The sequence below is a fragment of the Anabrus simplex genome, chromosome 2 (assembly GCF_040414725.1).
Source record: "Anabrus simplex isolate iqAnaSimp1 chromosome 2, ASM4041472v1, whole genome shotgun sequence".
NCBI classification, from domain to species: Eukaryota; Metazoa; Arthropoda; class Insecta; order Orthoptera; family Tettigoniidae; genus Anabrus; species Anabrus simplex.
In genome coordinates this window covers 206,437,703-206,457,144 of record NC_090266.1, presented here as the reverse complement: position 1 = coordinate 206,457,144, position 19,442 = coordinate 206,437,703, and the positions used below count along the sequence as shown (strand labels likewise).

The 19,442-nt window shown below is 36.9% G+C and overlaps 1 pseudogene; it reads left to right on the top strand.

Moving 5' to 3' along the window:
• The first annotated feature begins 1,148 nt into the window (after positions 1-1,148).
• LOC137498670 (5S ribosomal RNA) lies at positions 1,149-1,267 on the top strand (annotated as a pseudogene).
• The last annotated feature ends 18,175 nt before the right edge of the window (positions 1,268-19,442 follow it).

Sequence of the window (19,442 nt, the reverse complement as noted above, 5' to 3'; positions counted from 1 at the left end):
GGTTCGAACCCCACTATCGGCCGCCCTGGAAATGGTCTTCCGTGGTTTCCCATTTTCACACCAGGCAAATGCTGGGGCTGTACCTTAATTAGGGCCACGGCCGCTTCCTTCCCACTCCTAGCCCTTCTTTGTCCCATCGTCGCCATAAGACCTATCTGTGTCGGTGCGACGTAAAGCAACTAGCAAAAAAAAAAGCTTTTTTTCTCTGATTGTACTTCTTTACACATATCATAGATATATATAAGAAAACATAAAGGTCCAATAATACTGCCTTGAGGAATTCCCCTCTTAATTATTACAGGGGCAGATAAAGCTTCGCCTACTCTAATTCTCTGAGTTCTATTTTCTAGATACTTAGCCACCCATTCAGACACTCTTTTGTCTAGTCCAATTGCACTCATTTTTGCCAGTAGTCTCCCATGATCTACTCTATCAAATGCCTTAGATAGGTCAATCGCGATAAAGTCTATTTTACATCCTGAATCCAGGATATCTGCTATATCTTGCTGGAATCCTACAAGTTGAGCTTCATTGGTATAACCTTTCCTAAACACAAACTGCCTTCTATCAAACCAGTTATTAATTTCACAAACATGTCTAATATAATCAGAAAGAGTGTTTTATCAAAGCTTACATACAACGGATGTCAAACTGACTGGCCTGTAATTTTCAGCTTTATGTCTATCACCCTTTCCTTTATACACAGGGGCTACTATAGCAACTCTCCATTCATTTGGTATAGCTCCTTCATGCAAACAATAATCAAATAAGTATTTCAGATATGGCACTATATCCCAACCCATTGTCTTTAGCATGTACCTCGAAACCTTATCAATTCCAGCTGCTTTTCTAGCTTTCGATTTTTGTAGCTTAGTACAAATGTCATTGTTATCGTAGGTAAATTTTAATACTTCTTTAGCATTAGTCACCTCCTCTATCTGGACATTGTCCTTGTAACCAACAATCTTTACATACTGCTGACTGAATACTTCTGACTCTTGAACATCCTCGCATACACACTTCCCTTGTTCATTAATGATTCCTGGAATATCCTCCTTGGAACCTGTTTCTGCCTTAAAGTACCTATACATACTCTTCCATTTTCACTAAAATTTGTATGACCGCCAATTATGCTTGGTATCATGTTATCCAGCGCCCATACCATGTTGAATGCACCGGTTTTCGTCCAATCACCGCAGTTAAGCAATATTGGGCGTGGTCAGTACCTAGATGGACGACCGCTTCGGAACACCACGAGCCGTGGGCTCACTTCCTTTAATATTCGTTTATAGGAATGAGAGTTAGGGATTGGAATAACTTACCGTGGGAGATGTTCAATAAATTTCCAAGTTCTTTACAATCATTTAAGAAAAGGCTAGGAAAACAGTAGATAGGGAATCTGCCACCTGGGCGACTGCCCTGAATGCAGATCAGTAGTGATTGATTGATCCTTACAAGACTTCTTTGCTAGATTCATTTTCCGAGTAAGTTCTTTCATTTTCTCCTTACTTCTACAACCATTACTAACTATATTTCTTTCGAACCTGCACCTCTTTCTTAGTCTCTTTACTTCACTGTTATAATATATTGGATCTTTGCCATTCCTTACCACCTTTAATGGTACAAACTTATTTATTTTCACATTCCTCAACAATTGTTTTAAACCCATCCCAGAATCTGTTTACATTTTTATTTATCGTTTTCCACCGATCATAGTTACTTTTCAAAAACTCCCTCATGCCTGAGTTATCAGCCATATGGTACTGTCTAATAGTCCTAATTTTAATATCTTCCTTTCTTTCACATTCATTTTTCACTACCGCAAAAACAGCTTCGTGATCACTAATACCGTCTGTTACTTCGGATTCTCTACAGAGCTCATCTGGTTTTACCAGCACCACATCCAGAATATCGTCGTTGCCGGGAAAAACCTCCTATGTGTTAATATTTTTGGAGATATACTGACCCGCAGCACATACATGATGAAGAGCGACAATGCCTTGACAATATTCACACAGCATTGCGCCTTAAATGACAGAACCTTACCGGCCAAAATTCTAAGCTAAAATATTTCACATAGGAGGCTTTGTCCCGGCAGCGACGATATTCTTCCTCTAGTTGGTTCCATCACATTCTGAATCAGATGCTCTTCCCATATTAACTTAATTGCCATTTGTTGGTCATATTTCCTGTCGTTCTCATTACCTTTCCAATTGACCTTTGGTAAATTGAGTTCGCCTGCTACAATCACGTTCGTTTCCTTATCGTTTCATACATAGCTGATTATCTTCTGAAATAATTCTGAATCAGCGTCTGTTCTACACTTTCCCAGTATGTACACTCCGAAGACATCATGTTGCCTATTATCTTTAGAGATGAGCCTTACACCTAGAATTTCATGCTTGTCATCTTTAACTTTTTCGTAGCTTACAAATTTTTCTTTCACCAGAATTAATACTCTCCCTCCTACCATTCCTATCCTATCTCTGCGATACACACTCCAGTTCCGTGAGAACATTTCAGCATCCATTATGTCATTTCTCAGCCATGATTATACTCCTAATACCATATCTGGTGAGTATATATCTATTAAATTACTTAATTCTATTTCTTTCTTTACATTACTTCTACAGTGCGCACTAACATTTTTATGCCATCCCTACTTTATTTCCAGTACCCTGTTCCCTTATCACCGCTTCCTAGGCCACCCTGTTTCCCTGAATGTACCTCCCTATAACCCTTCTAAACAAATTTCCTAACTTATATGTACCACTGCGGTTTAAACGAAGGCCGCCTGAGCGCAGATCCCTATCTCTACCCACCCATTAGGATCTAGAAATCTCACTCCCAGTTTCCCGTATACCCACTCCATAGTCTCACTTAAATCCCCAATCACCTTCCAGTCATTATTGCTCCTACACAGTATTCCACTGATAACAATCTCCGCTTCCTTGAACTCCATCCGTGCTGCATTTACCAGGTCCCACACATCCCCAACTATGTTGGTACTTATACCTGCTTGTCTTGCATTGTTAGTACCAACGTGAAACACTACCACCTTCTCCCTTCCCTCCTCCTTCTCTTCTACTTTCCTCAACATCTGCCTTAATCTAATTCCTGGATAACACTCTCCCTGGTACCCTTTCCTCCACACACTTTCCCGGCATGTCTAACGATGGAATCCCCCATGACCTGAGCCTCAACCCTACCCACCTCATTTAAGACCTTCCCCTCCTGGTCAGTCCTATCTTTCCTGACAGCTGCAGAACTAATTCCTCCTTCCTTTTCTCAATCCCATTACCCTGTTCACCTTTTTCCTATCCACTACTCCATATTACCCTTTCCTACCTTTTCCCTTTCTCCTACTTCCACACTTCTCAGCAACAGTTCCCTTTTCCTCATCTTTCCTCGGTTGTTCTACCTGCAGTGACTCGTACCGATTTCTCACAGACACCTGTCCTGAATTCTGACCCCTTAGCCTGCAATCTCCTTCCCCTTAGAACGTTGGACCACTTGTCTTCTACAATTACCCCCTTTCCTTCTCATCGTGTCCTCTGAGAGAATCCTAATTATCTCCCTCGAACTCTTCAATCCTCCCTCGTACTCCTTAATGCCTGGCCACACCCACAGTTCCTACACTTGCACTCCTTAACTATTCTTTACTGAATAATGAAAAGAAAACGAAAAATAAGATAACTTATTCTGTGCAAAATAAACATGACAGGAAATAAATAATGCTAGGGGCTTTACGTCGCACCGACACAGATAGGTCTTATGGCGACGATGGGATGGGAAAGGCCTAGGAGTTGGAAGGAAGCGGCCGTGGCCTTAATTAAGGTACAGCCACAGCATTTGCCTGATGTGAAAATGGGAAACCACGGAAAACCATCTTCAGAATAAATAATGCCTGCTATTGTTCGCAAAGATAACCGGACAATAAGATAATTAATATAGGCTGCTAATACACTACAATACTACTTAGTTGTAGGATTTTTTATTCCTACAACACCCTATCAGGATGAAAATTGCTGTTAATTACAGGATTCAGAAGAATTACACAAGAATTACACAATTCTAAACTGCAGTTAAGTCTACCCTAATTACTACAGATACCACAGATACTATACTACACAAATATTTCACAGTAATAGAATAAACACACTATTTTCTAATAAGATACTATAATACACTACAATAATTTTAAACTACGTTCAGATACTACAATACACTACAATAACTTTCAACTACGTTCAGACGTATTGTAATTACAACAGGTTATCACTAAGCACAAACAGGAAAGGAAATTACAATTAAAATCTAAATTCGCAAGACTACTCAAAATAATAAAATAAGCACTCTAATTTCTAATAAATTACCATAATACACAACAATAATTTTTATGCTACGTTCTGAAGTATCCTAATTACAATAGGTTATTACCACTGATCTCTATACTATCTGCGCACCTTTTCTGGATAGATTTACACCCTAGTGCTGAATTGGTCGACCTCGGCAATTTTCGAGATTCGTACTGGCAACCTTTGAAACACAATCTATGAATCGCTTATGCATCGCTGTGCGACATCTGGCGTACACTTTACGTACTAGTACTGTTGTTATTTACACAGCAAAGCCAAACTATAGAATTCACTCTAGGAATAAGATTCGCATCGAGAAATGTTATATAATGTTATATAATGTGTGTGTGACACAGTTGTTGGCTTAAGATAACAAAGGTTTAGCAAAATTCATATCGATCGATCATATTATCGATTCAATTCAGATTTCATTTCCATTCAGTTGGCAGTACTACTGGAACCGGAATTGCTCCCTCCTTACTCCTCAAACCCGTACACAAATCTATCGATAAAAAGTGCGCAGATAGTACATGGAGCGCTGGTAGCTTGAGTAGCAGTAAGCCGATTAGAAGATGACTGGCGTAGTAACATGGCTATTTGGAATCTCCTTTAAAATAGAGAAACATGTACATTTTTTGGAAAATTCAATTAGTCTAATTGGCGGTGAACAGGAGTGTCGAAAGTGTGAATTTTCGAAAAGACTACATCTAAAGTACGTATCTCAGAAACGTAAATTGTTACAGACGTGGAAATTGGCAGGCCTATTTGGAATCTGCTTCAAAATAAAATAAACATGGTATTCTTTTGCATTTAGAAAATCCACTTAAGGGGCGATGAAAAAACTGAAAATATATTTTAATTATTCGTATTAGGATCCTTACTTCTAAAAAGAGTAAACATGTTACAGACGTGAAATTTGGTATTTGAAAACTCCTTTAAAAATAATGAAACAAGCATTTTGGGAAACCCAAATTGGGGGGGGGGTGAGTAAGGTGTTGAATTCTTTTTACGATGATTCATACAACTCAAAAACTGAAGTTCACAGACGTGAAAATTGGTATTTGATATCTCCTTGAAAAGTAAAAAACACGCATTTTTTTCTTGGAAAATTCAGTCAACTGTGGGGGGGGGGGGTGAACAGAATTGACAAAGGGGATGAATTAAAAAAAAGGCTATATCTAAAGGATATCTCAGAAACGTAAATTGTTACAGACGTGAAAACTGATGTTTGGAATCTCCTGTAAAGGTAACGAAACATAGATAATTTATTATCGGAAAGTTAACTTAAGGCGAACTAAAAAAGAGGGTGAAATTTTAAAAGGAGGATACTTACAGAAAATCTCATAAACTTAAAATGTTACAGTCCGGCTCCATGGTTAAATTGTTAGCGTGCTGGCCTTCGGCCACAGGGGTCCCGTGTTCAATTCCCGGCAGAGTCGGGAATTTTAACAATAATTGGTTAATTTCACTGGCACGGGTGCTGGGTGTCTGTGTCGTCTTCATCATCATTGCATCCTTATCACGACGCGCAGGACACCTGCGGGAGAACTAGACCTCTGACTAACCAGGCACTAAAAGCCATATGCCATTTCATTTCATCATGTTACGGAGTTGCAAATTGTTATTTATAATCTGTTTAAAAAATAAAGAAACATGTATTTTTTTCCAGAGAAATCACTGAAGAGGGAGGATAAAAAAGGACTGAAAAGGGGGTTGAATTATTTTTATTTGTATAGTGATATCTCAAAGACTGAAGATGTTACAGAGGTGAAAATTGTTGTTTGGATTCTCCCTTGAAAATAAAGAAATACGTATGTATTTCTTTGTTTTCAGAAAATCCATTTAAGGGAGGGGTTGAAAGAATTGAAAAATTAGTTGAACTCGGTGTATGACGATACATATATCTCAAAAACTAAAGATGTTGCAGAAGTGAAAACTTGTATCTGGAATCTCTTTTAAAAGTAAAGAAACGGACATTATTTTGTATTCAGAAAATCCCCTTAAAGCGTGATGAAAGAATTGAAAAATTATATTAATTATTTGTATGAGGATACTTACATCTACTAAACTAAACATGTTACAGACGTGAAAATTGGTATTTGGAATCACTTTTCAAAATACTGAAACAATATTTTTTGTGGAAAACTCAAATTTGGTGTGGATTTGATAAAGAATAAGGAGTCGAATTCTTTTTTTCTGGATGCATTTATCTAAAACAACTGAAGGTTACAGACGTGAAAATTGGTATTTAGAATCTATTTTAAAAATAAATAAACACAATTTTTGGGGGGCGGGGAAAAGAACTTAACTGGTGGTGGTGGTGGGGGGGGAGATGAAAAAGTTGAATTAATTTTATGAAGATACTTATATCTCAAAAACTGATGATTTTACAGACATGAAAAATTTGTATTTCGAATATTCTTTCAAATAACATATATTTTGTTTTTCGAAAATCCACTTAATGTTGTTAATGAATTGAAATATTAGTTGAATTCTTTGTATGAGATACTTATACCTAAATAACTGAAGATGTTCTAGACTGAAAATTGCTATTTGAGTCTCCTTTTAAATAAAGAAACCCGTAATCTTTTGTTTTAGGAAAATACACTTAAGATGTGAAAAATACGTTAAAAGGGGCTGAATACCTTTTATAAAGATACTTATATCTAAGAAACTGAAGATATTACGGACATGAAAATTGGTATTTTAAATTTTCTTAAAAATACAGAAACACGTAGTTTTGTTTATGGAAAATTCAAATAACTGTGGGGCGAATAGGACAGACAAGAGGGTGAATTTAATAAAAGGCTATATCTAAAGTATACCTCAGATACATAAATTGTTACAGACGTTAAAATTGGTATTTGGGATCTCCGGTAAATGCAAAGAAACATAAATAAGTTCTTTTCGAAAAATTTACTTAAGGGGAACTAAGAAAGGTGGTGAATTTTTATAATGAAGATACACTATGTGATCAAAAGTATCCGTACACCCCCAAAAATACGTTTTTCATCTTAGGTGCATTGTGCTGCCACGTACTGCCGGGTACTCCATATCAGCGATCTAAGTAGTCATTAGACATCGCGAGAGAGCAGAATGGGGCGCTCCGCGGAACTCACGGACTTCGAACGTGGTCGGGTCATTGGGTGTCACTTGTGTCAGAAGTCTGTACGCGAGATTTCCACACTCCTAAACATCCCTAGGCCCACTGTTTCTGATGTGATAGTGAATTGGAAACGTAATAATAATAATAATAATAATAATAATAATAATAATAATAATAATAATAATAATAATAATAATAATAATAATTTCGTGTGGCTATTTCTAGCCGAGTGCACCCCTTGTAAGGCAGACCCTCCGATTAGGGTGGGCGGCATCTGCCATGTGTAGGTATCTGCGTGTTATTGTGGTGGAGGATAGTGTTATGTGTGGTGTGTGAGTTGCAGGGATGATGGAGATAGCACAAACACCCGGGCCATTGGAATTAACCAATGAAGGTTAAAATCTCCGACCCGGCCGGGAATCGAACTCGTGACTCTCTGAACCGAAGGACAGTACGCTGACCATTCAGCCAACGATCGAACTCGTGACTCTCTGAACCGAAGGACAGTACGCTGACCATTCAGCCAACGAGTCGGACAGTGGAAACGTGAAGGGACACGTACAGCACGAAAGCGTACAGGCCGACCTCGTCTGTTGACTGACAGAGACCGCCGACAGTTGAAGAGGGTCGTCAAGTGTAATAGGCAGGCATCTATCCAGACCATCACACGAATTCCAAACTGCATCAGGATCCACTCCGAGTTCTATGACAGTTCAGCGGGCGGTGAGAACTTGGATTTCATGGTCGAGAGGCTGCCCATCAGCCACACATCACGCAGGTCAATGCTAAACGACGCCTTGCTTGGTGTAAGGAGCGTAAACATTGGAGATTGGACAGTGGAAAAACGTTGCGTGGAGTGACGAATCATGGTACACAATGTGGCGATCCGATGGCAGGGTGTGGGTATGGCGAATGCCCTGTGAACGTCACCTGCCAGCGTGTGTAGTGCCATCAGTAAAATTCGGAGGCGGTGGTGTTATGGTGTGATCGTGGTTTTCATGAAGGGGGCTTGCACCCCTTGTTGTTTTGCGAAGCACTATCACAGCACAGGCCTACATTGATGTGTTAAGCACCTTCTAGCTTCCCACTGTTGAAGAGCACTTCGGGGATGGCGATTGCATCTTTCAACACGATCGAGCACCTGTTCATAATGCACGGACTGTGGCGGAGTGGTTACACGACAATGACATCCCTGTAATGGACTGGCGTGCACAGAGTCCCGACCTGAATCCTATAGAACAACTCTGGGATGTTTTGGAACGCCGACTTCGTGCCACGCCTCACCGACCGACATCGCTACCTCTCCTCAGTGCAGCACTCCGTGAAGAATGGGCTGCCATACCCCAAGCAACCTTCCAACACCTGATTGAACGTATGCCTGCGAGAGTGGAAGCTGTCATCAAGGATAAGGGTGGGCCAACACCGTATTGAATTCCAGCATTACCGATGGAGGGCGCCACGAACTTGTACGTCATGTTCAGCCAGGTGTCTGGATAGAATACTTTTGATCACATAGTGTATGTAGATCACATATATAAACTTAACATGTTACAGTCCGGCTCCATGGCTAAATGATTAGCGTGCTGGCTCTTGGTCACAGGGGTTCCGGGTTCGATTTCAGGCAGAGTCGGGAATTTTAACCATAATTGGTTAATTTCGCTGGCACGGGGGCTGGGTATATGTGTCATCGTCTTCATCATTTCATCCTTATCACGACGCGCAGGTCGCCTAAGGGAGTCAAATCAAAGGATCTGCACCTGGAGAGCCGTACTTGTTCTCGGACACTCCCGGCACTAAAAGCCATACTCCATTTTATTTCAAATTATTACAGACATGAAAAAGCATATTTTTAATCTTTTAAAAACAAAGAAACACGTATTTTTTCTTTCGAAGAATTTACTTAAGAGGAGGGTTAATAAAGGACCTAAAAGGGGGTTGAATTATTTTTATTGGCATAGTGATATCTCAAAGACTGTAGATGTTACAGAGGTAAAAATTGGTATTTGGATTCTCCTTTGAAAATAAAGAAATACGTATTTATTTGTTTTAGGAAAATCCATTTAAGGGCGGGGTTGAAAGAATTGAAAAATTAGTTGAGCTCCTTGTATAACGATACATATATCTCAAAAACTAAAGAAGTTGCAGACGTGAAAACTGGTATCTGGAATCCCCTTTAAAAGTAAAGAAACAGACATTATTTGTATTCAGAAAATCAACTTAAGGCGTGATAAAAGAATTGAAAAAATATTTTAATTATCTGTATGAGGATACTTACATCTACAAAACTAAACATGTTACAGACGTGAAAATCGGTATTTGGAGTCTCCTTTCAGAATAATGATACACTCATTTTTGTGGGAAACTCAAATTTGGGTGGAGTGGGGAATGGATAAGGAGTCGAATTCTTTTTATGAGGATACATTTATCTAAAACAATTGAAGGTTACAGACGTGAAAATTGGTATTTGGAATCTATTTTAAAAATAAATAAACACAATTTTGGGGTGGGGGCGGGGGAAAGAACTTAATGGGGGGGAGGGGAGTTGAAAAATGTTGATTTAATTTTATGAAGATACTTATATCTAAAAAACTGAGGATCTTACAGACATGAAAATTTGTATTTCGAATATTCTTTCAAAGTAAGGAAACACATACTTTTTGTTTTTCAAAAATCCACTTAAGGGGGATGAATGAACTGAAAAATTAGTTGAATTCTTTGTATGAGGTAGCCTACTTATATCTAAATAACTAAAGATGTTCTAGACTGAAAATTGGTATTTGGAATCTCCTTTCAAATAAAGAAGCACGTATTTATTTTGTTCTAGGAAAATACCCTTCTGGGGGGGGGGAGACATAGGTTAAAAAGGATTTGAATACCTAAAAAGGGTTTGAGTACCTTTTACGAAGATACTTGTATCTAAAAAACCCAAAATGTTAAAGACATGAAAATTGGCATTTGGCATTTCCTTTAAAAAGTAAGAAACACGTATTTTTTTTTTTGGACAATTCAAATAATTGGGGCGTGAACAGAGAGGTAACGGGAGTGTATTTAAAAAAGGCTATAGCTAAAGTATGTCTCAGAAACGTAAATTGTTATAGACTTTAAAGTTGGAATTTGGGATCTCCTGTAAAAGGAAAGAAATGTAGATAACTTATTTGAATTTTTAAAATGAGGATATCTACAGAATATCTTATAAACTTAACATGGTACAGTCCAGCTCCATGGCTAAACGGTTAGGGTACTGGCCTATGGTCACCCGGGTCCCGGGTTTGATTCCCGGCAGGGTCGGGAATTTTAACCATAATTGTTAATTTCGTTGGCACGCGGGCAGGATGTATATGTCGTCATCATCATCATTACATCCTTATCATGACGCGCAGGTCACCTAAGGGAGACAAATCAACATACCTGCATCAGCCGAGCTGAACTTGTCCTCGGACACACCAAGCTCTAAAAGCCACACGCCATTTCATTTTAACGTGTTACGGACGTGTAAATTGTTATTTTTAATCTCTTTTAAAAATGAAGAAACATATTTTTTCTTTCGGAGAAATCACTTAAGTGGAAGGTTAAAAAAGGCTGAAAAAAGGGTTGAATTATTTCTATTAGGATAGTGATATCTAAAAAACTGTAGATGTTACAGAGGTGAAAATTGGTATTTGGAGTCTCCTTAAAAATCATGGAATAGGTATGTCTTATTTGTTTCCGAAAAATCCACTTATGGGGGGCGGGTGAACGAATTGAAGAATTAGGTGAACTCTTCGTATGACGATACATATTCTACCCTTTCAGCTTGTAAATTGGACTCCTTGTATTAATTCCAGAGTCGAATACGGGTGATCCCAGGTGATATTTCGAAATAAGAATATAAATTTAAATTAATAGGCAGGAAAGATAAAGAGTAAAGAAATATTATGAACGGGAACTCTTTGCAAACTAATTTATTTTAAGCTTTTGCAGCACGACATAGAAAAAGAAATGAAGAACAAAAAAAATCATAAATAAAAGTTCACGAGGTCAACTGACATGAAAATTCACTACTAATCCACTTGAATATTACATAATTCGGTTATATCTTCAATGTCTTATTGTTCAATTGAGCAAAAATGCAGCAATTATTACATTTTTAATTCAATTTGTTTTAAAATTCGTTTCGACTCTTTAACGATTTGACACAATACAACACTTTCTCAAAGTCTTGAAATCCTAGGAAAAATGCACATTGAGTGGTTTAAAGTTCGTTTATATAGTTTTAGGATCCATCTTTACGGCTTGCTTATAACAAAGGAATTTACCCACATAAATCTTTACATATCATTTATTTTTTACCCTCTTATTGGATTTCATTAAGAAAATTACTAACGTCATTGTTCCGAAAATATAGTTGACCTGTGTTAACCTTTAAAAATTAAATTAAACATTATTAAATCAAATTAAATCCTATCAAAGTAAATTAAATTAAATTAAATCCAAATAAATCCTCATTTCTGCTTAATCATCTCTACAATTTAATACTGCGAACCGAACACGGACTGAACGAGTATACCTGAATAATTCACTGACATCAGTTGATCCAACCAAAAATTAAATATCATAGACAAACACAACCAGCTGTCTAATTACTATATTCCACCAACAAGGAAATTATACGTTAACAAAATCACACCTATAATAAATCTGTTGCGAAGGGCCCTACGGAATATAAACAAACATAATCCCCCCAAAACTTATAACTACACTGGCTTAACTGCAGTGGGAATGGTTTGCTATTTGCTTTACGTCACACCGACACAGATACGTCTTATGGCGACAATGGGGTAGGAATGTGAATGGAACCCCTGCCTCAAAGACATGGCAACCACATGGAACTAAGTCCACAATCAATAAATCACAACCACAAAACAGAATTTGTGTTGTTAAAACACACATACAAGAAATATGAATCACACACGTAAAGAAATAAATCCATGATGAAAACCATCAGTGAAGAACCCAAGTCCAATGACCCGGTCGAGAATCGAAGTGATGTCCCTCAAGACAACCAATTAATGCTTACCTGAAATGACCTGACTTCTAACCAAAATTATATTCAGTTGACGTTACATATTCAAATAAACTTGTGCTGTGGTTCTACTTAGTCAAATATAACTCTATGAAATAACATCTCAATTAATCTTCAATGACCCTATCTAAACACGATATAATCTTTCACATTCAGACGCAGTCACTAGGAGGCTCGTAACTTGACGGTAAACACATACCTTTCAACGCTCCCTCTAGCGTAACACACATGCCAGCATCCCTCTAGCTATCTCAATGACAGGGCAAGTACATATTCAGTCTTCTTCAAAATACCTTCTAATTTGGCCCCTCTCGATCTAACAACCTCCACTGGTTCAAATCTCACCTGGATTAACATAATATTTTTCAAAAAACCATGATCCGGAAAACACAACTTCTTGCCTCTATTGTAAGTTTCATATCTCATCTCATATCTCTCACTTATTTTCTTCCCCTCACTGCTGTTCTGATGTTTAAAATATTATCATATCTCAACGAATCTCAAAATCAGCACAATAAAGAAACGTCGAAAAACATGAATTACCTCACAGCATAGATCGTTATCTCGACCAAAATAAAATCCTTTATTCTCGTACGAACACATTAAATATGAACTGTAATATTCACTGCCGTATTTCCAATGTCATGATGGTGTGAGCGCAATATCGATGGGCTGGAACTCTTTATTTCCAGGATGCATTTGGAATATCCTTTAAATATAAAGAAACACTCATTTTAGCTGGCGGCCAGTATCCAGTAATCGGGAGATAGTGGGTTCGAACCCCACTGTCGGCAGCCCTGAAGATGGTTTTCCGTGGTTTCCCATTTTCACACCGGGCAAATGCCGGGGCTGTACCTTAATTAAGGCCACGGCCGCTTCCTTCCACTTCCTAGGCCTTTCCTCTCCCATCGTCGCCATAAGACATATGTGTCGGTGCGACGTAAAACAAAATAGCATTTTAGCTGGGGTGCGGGCGTGAAAAACGAGCTGAATTCGTTTACTGAGGTTACATATATCTAAAAAACTGAAGATATTACAGTCGTGATAATGGATATTTGGATGTTCCTTTATAGTAAAGGGACACGTATTCTTCTTTTATTTGGAATCCCCTTTAAAAATTTAGCACGTATTTGTTGTTTTCGAAAAACCACTTAAGAGGGTGAGAAGAATTGTAAAAAGTGGGTGAATTCCTAAATCGAGTACTGGTATATCTACAGTATACGTCAAAAATTTAAAATGTTACAAAAATGTTTTTAAAAATACGGGAATTTTTCGAAAAATGCATTTAACGTAGGTGAAAAGGAGTGGAAAAGCGTTGAATTGTTTTTATGAGGATACTTGTGTCTAAAAAACTGAAGATGTTACAGATGTAAAAATTGGTATTTGAAATCTCTTTAAAAGTTAAGAAATATGTATTTTTTGTTTTCGGAAAATCCACTTAGGTGCGGGTGGGGGTGGTGTGAAGGATTGATAAAGGGTTTGAATTCATTTTATGGGGATACGTATGCCTCAAACACTGACAATGTTACAAAGATGTAAATAGGTATTTGGAATCTCATTTAAAAATGAAGAAAATTTATTTTTTCGACTTGAGAGAAGACTGTTTCTAACTTACAATTCTATGTCACAAGGTCCTCTTAGCCCCAAAAGGCAATACCACAAACGTGGTTTACAAATAGTTTCATTAGTAAATGAAAGTCAATTTTTTAGTGAGATTTCATACTTTAGGGATTTTCAGATAATGTCTTAGTACAGTACCGAGGAACAATTACTTTTAACAAATTAAGAAATCCACGCGAGCGAAGCCGCGTGTAACTGCTAGTCTATATCTCTACATATAAAACTAACAATTACTCGCGGCTTCGCTCTCCTGGATTTCGTAATATGATCAGAGTAATCGCTCCTCGGCATTGTATTAAGAGACTATCTGAAAATTTCTAAGGTATGAAACCTCACCCAAAAATTGAGTTTCCTTTACTCCAGAAATTCTTTGTAAACCGTGTTTGTGGTATTACCTTTTGGGGCTAAGACGACCATGCGATATAGAATCGTACATGCGAGAAACAGTCTTCTCTCAAGTCAAAAAATAAATACATGTTTCTATATTTTTAAAGGAGATTCCAAATATCAATGTTCACATCTTTAACATTTTTAGTTGAAATCAAATGGCGTATGACTTTTAGTGCCGGGAGATCCCAGGACGGTTTCGGCTCGCCAGGTGCAGGTCTTTTGATTTGACACCCGTAGGCGACCTATGCGTCTTGTTGAGGCTGAAATGATGATGAAGATAACACATACACCCAGCCCCTGTGTCAGGGAAATTAACCAACGATGGTTAAAATTCCCGACCCTGTCGAGAATCGAACCCGGGACCCCTATGACTAAAGGCCAGTACGCTAACCATTTAGCCATGGAGCCGGACAACATTTTTAATTTTTTGAGGTATAAGTATCCTCACACAAAGAATTCAACTAATTTTTCAATTCATTCACCCCCTTTAGTGGATTTTCCATAGACAAATAATAATGTTATTTGTTTTACGTCCCACTAACTACTTTTTAAGGTCTCCATAGACAAAAGAACACGTGTTTCTTTACTTTGAAAGAATACTCCAAATATAAATGTTCATGCCTCTTGCATCTTCAGTTTTTGAGATATAAGTATCCTCATAAAAAGAATTCAAATCCTCCTTTTTCACCCCAGCCCGTTATGTTGATTCCCCCCCCCCCCAAAAATGCGTGCTACTTTATTTTTTAAGGTGATTCCAAGTAAAAATGTTCACGTGTGCAACCTTAAGCTTTTGAGAAGTTTCTTCATAAAAAGAATTAAATATTTTCACTTCCTTTCACTCTCCCCCTTAAGTGAATCTTCCGAAAACCAAATACTTGTTTCTTTGTTTAAAAAAGAGCTTCCAAATGCCAATTGTCACGACTGTAACATCTTCAGTTTTGATATATACTTATATCCTCATAAAAAGAAATTAAGCTACTTTTTCACAGCCCCCTCCCAAAGTTGATATTCCCCCCCCCCCCGCCAAAATGCGTGTTTATTTTTAAAGGAGATTCCAAAAACTAATTTTCACGTCTGTAACATCTTTAGTTTTTGCGATGTAAGTATTTTCATACAAAGAATTCAACTAATTTTTCAATTAATTCACACCCCTAAAGTGGATTTTCAAAACACAAAAGATTACGTGTTTCTTTACATTGAAGGAGAATTCTAAATACAAATTTTCATGTCTGTAATATCTTCAGTTTTTGAGATATAAGTATCCTCATGAAAGGAATTCAACTCCTTTTTCACTCCAACTCCGCCTGTTAATTTGGTTCCACCCACCCAAGAAATGCGTGTTTCTTTATTTTTAAAGGAGATTCCAAATACCAATTTCCACATCTGTAACTTTCAGTTTTGAGATAAAAGTTTCTCCAGAAAAATTATTCAATTTTTTTATTTCCCTTTACACTCTCCACTCAAGCGAATTTTCTAAAAACACACAGTACCCATTTCTTTAAAAGAGCTTCCAAATACCAATTATCACGACTGTAACATCTTCAGTTTTGAGATATATGTATCCTCGTAAAAGGAATTCATCTCCGTTTTCATACCCTCTACCAAGTTGATTCCATCCCCCCTCCCAATGCCTGTTTCTTTATTTTTATAGGAGATTCCAAATATCAGTCTTCACGTTTGTAACATCTTTAGATTTTTTGGTATATATACATACATGCATTATCATACAAATAATTCAACTAATTTTTCAATTCCTTCTCCTCCACCCCCACCCCGTTAAGGGTTACTTCCAAAAACCAAAGAATACGTGTTTCCTTATGTTTCCTGATTTTTAATGGAGATTCCAAATAGCAGTTTTCACATCTGCAACATGTTAAGTTTTTGAGATATACTGTAGATATGCTAATTTTAAAAATTAACCCCCTTTTTCAGTTCCCCTTAAGTGGATTTTCCGAAAAAAGTATTTATGTTTCTTTACATTTGCAGGAAATTCCTAACACCAGTTTTCAAATCGGTAATATGTTACGTGTCTGAGATAATTTGCAGATATAGTCTTTCAAAAAACACCCCGGTTGTCACTCCTGTTCCCCCTCTATTCTTCGGATTATCCAAAAACACAGAAATACGTGTTTCCTTATTTTCAAAGGAGATTCCAAATACCAATTCTCTTGTCTGTAACATGTTCAGTTTTTGAGATATATCTCTCCTCATAATAGGTTTTCAATCCCTTTTCATCCGTTTTTCATCCCCCCAGTGGGATTTTCCGAAAATAAAAAATACGTGTTTCTTTATTTTTAAAGGAGATCCCACATACCAATGTTTACGTCTGTAAACTTCAAAGTTTTCCGGATGTAAATATCCACATTTTAAAAATTCACCCCCTTTTCACCCCTTCGCGACGGAATATCCAAAAAGCCTCCCTTAGTGAGCACCTACACCTAATATAAATGTATCTCCAAAATTTCATTCCTTTATGTGCAGCAGTTTTGGATAGGTGATGATTAGTCAGTCAGTCAGTCAGTCAGTCAGTCAGGACATCTATATATATAAAATATATATAAAATAAAATAACAAGTTATTTTATATATATAGATGTCCTGACTGACTGACTGACTGACTGACTGACTGATTCATCATCGCAGAGCCTAAACTACTGGACATAAAAAAATGAAATTTTGAGGATACGTTCATATTAACATGTATGTGCTCACTAAGGGAGGATTTTTGGATATTCCGTCGTTAAGGGGGTGAAAAGGGGGTGAAATTTTAAAATGAGGATATCTATATCTCAAAAACAATAAAGTTCACAGACGTAAAAACTGGTATTTGAAATCTCCTTTAAAAATAAAGATACACGTATTTTTTGTTTTCGAAAAATCCCAATAAGGGGAGTAAAAAGGGAGGGAAGGGGTTGAATATATCTCAAAAACTGAAGATGTTACAGGCATGAAAATTGAAATATGGAATCTCCTTTGAAAATAAAGAAACACGTATTTTTGTGTTTTTGGATAACAAGATGAATAGGGGGTGAACCGGAGTGACAAACGGGGTGAATTAAAAAAAGGTATATCTGCAAATTACCTCAGACAGGTAACATATTACAGATTTGAAAACTGGTATTTGGAATTTCCTGTAAAGGTAAAGAAACATAAATTATTTTCCGGAAAATCCACTTAAAGGGATCTGGAAAAGGGGGTGATTTTTAAAATTAGCATATCTACAGAATATCTCAAAAACTGAACATGTTGCAGACGTGAAAATTGGTATTTGGAATCTCCTTTAAAAATAAGGAAACACGTATTCTTAAAACGCTTAACGTTTGGGGGGGGGGCGAAGGAATTGAAAAATTAGTTGAATTATTGGTATGATAATATATATATATATATATATATATATATATATATATATATATATATATATATATACAAAAATATCTAAAGATGTTACAAACGTGAAAACTGGTATTTGGAGTGTCCTTTAAAAATAAAGAGACACGCATTTGGTGGGGTAATCAACTTGGTGGGGGTGGGGGGATGAAAACGGAGATGAACTATTTCTACGAGGATACATATATCTCAAAAACCGAAGATGTTACATTCATGATAGTTGGTATTTGGAACCTCTTTTAAATAAATGGGTACCGTTTGTTTTTGGAAAATGGTGGGGGTGGAGTTAAAAAGGAGTTAAATACTTTTCATGAGGATGCTTATATCTTAAAAACTGAAGATGTTACAGACATGAAAATTTGCATTTGGAATTTTCCTTCAAAGTAAAGGAACACATAATCATTTGTCTTTGGAAAAGAGGAGAGATAGGTTATATCTAAAAAACTGAACATGTTACAGACAAGAGAATTAGTATTTGGAATCTCCTTTAAAAATAAAGAAACACGCATTTTTGTGTAGAAAACAACTTGGGGCGGGGGTGGTGAAAAGGGAGTTTAATTAATCCTTATGAGGATACATGTACCGGTATCTCAAAACTGAAGTGTTCAAGTCGTGATAATTGGAATTTAGAAGCTCCTTTATAAATAAAGAAACAAGTATTTTTGGTTTTCGGAAAATTCACTTAAGAGGGGAGGGTGAAAGGAATTGAAAAAATTTCATTCTTTTTATGTACAAACTTAGATCTCAAAAACTTAAGGTTACACACGTGAAAATGTGTATTTGTTATCTGCTTTAAAAATAAAGAAACACGCATATTTTGGAGGGGAGGGTATCAACTAAACGGGCTGGGGTGAGAAAGGAGTTGAATTCTTTTCATGAGGATACTTATTTCTCAAAACTGAAGATGTTAGAGGCATGAACATTTGTACTTGGTATCTTCCTTCAAAGTAAAGAAAGACGTTTTCTTTTGCATTCGGAAAAAACACTTAAGGAGAGGTAAGGAGTTGAAATATGTTTATGAGGTTACTTTTTCTTAAAATTGAAGATGTTACACACGTGAACGTTGGTGCATATTTTTAATTTCCTTTCAAAATAAAGAAACACGTATTTTTGTTTTTGGAAAGTCCACTTAAGGCGGGAGAGGTGTGGAAAGAAGTGAAGAAGAAGAATTATTCTTATGTGTATACATTTATCACAAAAACTGAAGGTATTACAGACGTACAGACATGAAAACTGGTATTTGGAATCTCCTTTAAAAATATGAAACTCGTATTTTGTTGTTTTAGGACATTCCACTTAAGGGGCTGAAAAATATTGGAAATGCGGGTGAATTTTTAAAATGAGTACCGGTTTATCTACATTATATGTCAAATTTTAGCATGTTAGAGACAAAAAACTTGGTATTTGGAAAGTCCTTTAAAAATACAGGAACGTGTACCTTTTTGTTGTCGGAGAAGGCATTTAACGGGTAATTGCTAGTATATAATATAACATGGCCTGACTGACTGACAGATTCATCA